This window comes from Neophocaena asiaeorientalis, unplaced genomic scaffold, assembly GCF_003031525.2.
Source record: "Neophocaena asiaeorientalis asiaeorientalis breed wild unplaced genomic scaffold, Neophocaena_asiaeorientalis_V1.1 scaffold104, whole genome shotgun sequence".
NCBI lineage: Eukaryota > Metazoa > Chordata > Mammalia > Artiodactyla > Phocoenidae > Neophocaena > Neophocaena asiaeorientalis.
This window is the reverse complement of record NW_020175679.1, coordinates 2,090,196-2,092,723: the sequence shown is the minus strand read 5'-3', so window position 1 is coordinate 2,092,723 and position 2,528 is coordinate 2,090,196.

Genomic DNA, 2,528 nt, shown 5'->3' with positions numbered 1-2,528 from the left:
CTGAGCCCAAGAGCTGGACGGACGCCCGCATTTTCCAAGCCGGCGCTGCAGACCCTCCTTCCTGAGCTCAAGCGGTGAGTGCACCCCGAAATCTGGGAGCAAGGGCTCCCCTCACCTCCCAGCCCCCCTGAGCCTGGGGGCTTGCTGGACCCTCAGGACACCCTTGGCCCTGTGTGGACGACAAGGGACACGCACAGGACCCACCCGTGTGGGAGGCGCCCGTGGGCACTGACAGCCCGGCCAGGAAGCTGAGCTGAGGAGGACTGCGGGCCCTTCCTGCCCCTCAAGGCACCCAGATGCCACCCCGAGCCCAGGGAGCGGGCAGAGCGGGGCTCATGTCCCTCCTGCGGCAGGGGGAGGGCGCCGCGTGCCCCGTAGGGACGCGGCCATAGCCTTGCCTGGTTGGGAAGCACAGTGTCCCGGGCCGGAGGGCCTTTCCGGCATCTCTGAGGTCAGCGCCCCCAGACAGGGGACCTATGTGCCCATCCCTGGAGTCAGCAGGCGTGTGGTCTGAGGCTCAGGAAGGACCACGTGGAGTTGGGCGGAGTAGCTTTTACAGGTGGGAACAGGAGCCCTGGGGGCCTTTCCGAGGAGCAGGTGGGGGTCGCCAGCAGAGGTGATGGTGGCACCAGACAGCGAGTGACCGGGACGCAGGAGACACGAGCAAAGCACAGTCTGTGGCCGGGCCCCGCCCATCCTAGCTGCTGCCTGGGCCTCGCCTGGAAGGGTCTGCTGGGACCTGGGCCTGAGGGCAAAGGGGGCCTTGAGCCCAGTCTGCTGTCTGCTCTTCCGTCAACGATCTGCCTGTCCAGCGGAGGGCACCGCGGTAGCAAGGGGGGTGGGGGGACAGTGGCCATTCTCTGGAAACTTCAACCCATACCCTGTTTATGCACCCACTGTGGACCACCTGGGAGCCTTGCTGGGTGAGGCTGGGAAGCCATGGGCCACTCTCTACCCAGAACAGGACCAAGTGGAGGACACAGGACATTGCAAACAGACAGCACTTCTGCCTGGCTGAGCCACAGATGATTCAGGATTGTATAGACGGTGCGTGGGGCACCGTATTGCCTCTGTCCTGGCCGGGACCCACACTCAGCCGGGGCTCTGTGAGGTGACGGCCGTGGTCCGTGTCAGTCCTGCCCCTCCCCCTTCCGCCATCACCCTCCCCGCACCAAGCACGGGAGTGGACGTTCAGCAGGCTGACGGCCACTGCACACAGGCCCTTTCTTGGGACTTTTCCAGCCAGAGCTGGTGGGACCGTCCTTGCTTCTTCCCCAGTTTTGGGTGTGAGTGGGGCCGCTGGAGCTGCCGTGGCCGTGTCTACACGCACCGGGGGAGCCCAGAGTCTTCGGGCAGAGAGATGCCCCAGAGTGTCCCGGTGGCTGAGTCCCCTGTCCCGTGCCCAGGCAAGCCCCACCTCTGCTCGTCCGTGGCTCTGGTTCGTGACTCTCTTTGGGGTTCAGAGAGTCTGAGTTGAGTTTCTTGCAGTCGAGAATTCCCGGCACCAATAAGCTTGAGGGACTTCCCAGGATGACCAGCTGTGCCCTGCCCCTGGCTGCAGCCACGTGGGCAGAAGGTCAAAAATTAAGACTCAGAGAAATTGGAGGTATGCCACCAAAAGCACGATCAACAAAAGATGAAATGGATACATTGGAAATATCAAAATTAAAAGGACACCATTAAGAAAGTGAAAAGACAACCCACAGGATGGAAAAAAAATATTTGCAGATCCTATATCTGACAAAGAACTCGCAACCACAATATGTAAAGAACTTTTACAACTCAACGATAAAAAGGACAAAGATTTAATAGACATTTCTCCAAGGAAGATATGCAAATGGAAAAGAAGCACGCGAAAAGGTGCTGACAGCGCCACTCATCAGGGAAACGCAAACCAAAACCACGTGAGACACCACGTCACACCCACCAGGACAGCCAGGACCAAACGTCACAGGACGGCAAGGGCACGGAGCCTCCCACACGGCCGGCGGGCTGTGAGGCGGGAGTCCACGTTGAGAACACCTGGGGCTCAGTGGGGTCGTTCCTCTCGACGCGAAACAGAGGCCCCACGTGACCCAGGTGCGAACCCAAGAGAACTGGAAAGCTGTCCACAGGCTTGTGCGTGAACACCCACAGCCGCCTGAGAGAAGAAACAAGCCAGGTGTCCACCAGCAGCTGAACAGACCAACGAAACGGGGTCCATCCACACCACGGAATGCCCTCAGGCACGAAGAGGAATGAAGCGCTGACAAGCTACAACATGGATGAACCCTGGACACGTTATGCTGGGTGAAGGAAGCCAGAAACAAGGCTGCACGTCACGGGATTCCCTTCACACGAAACGTCCAAAACAGGGCAATCCATGGAGGACGAACACACGTCGTGCGGCTCCCTGGGGGTGGTGGGAAGACGGAGGGTAGCGGACTTGCTCTCTGAGGAGGGCAAAGATGTTCCGAAGTTGCCAACGATGGTCGCGCACATCTACGAAAATACTAAGATTCATGAGTTGTACACGTCACGTGGGTGGA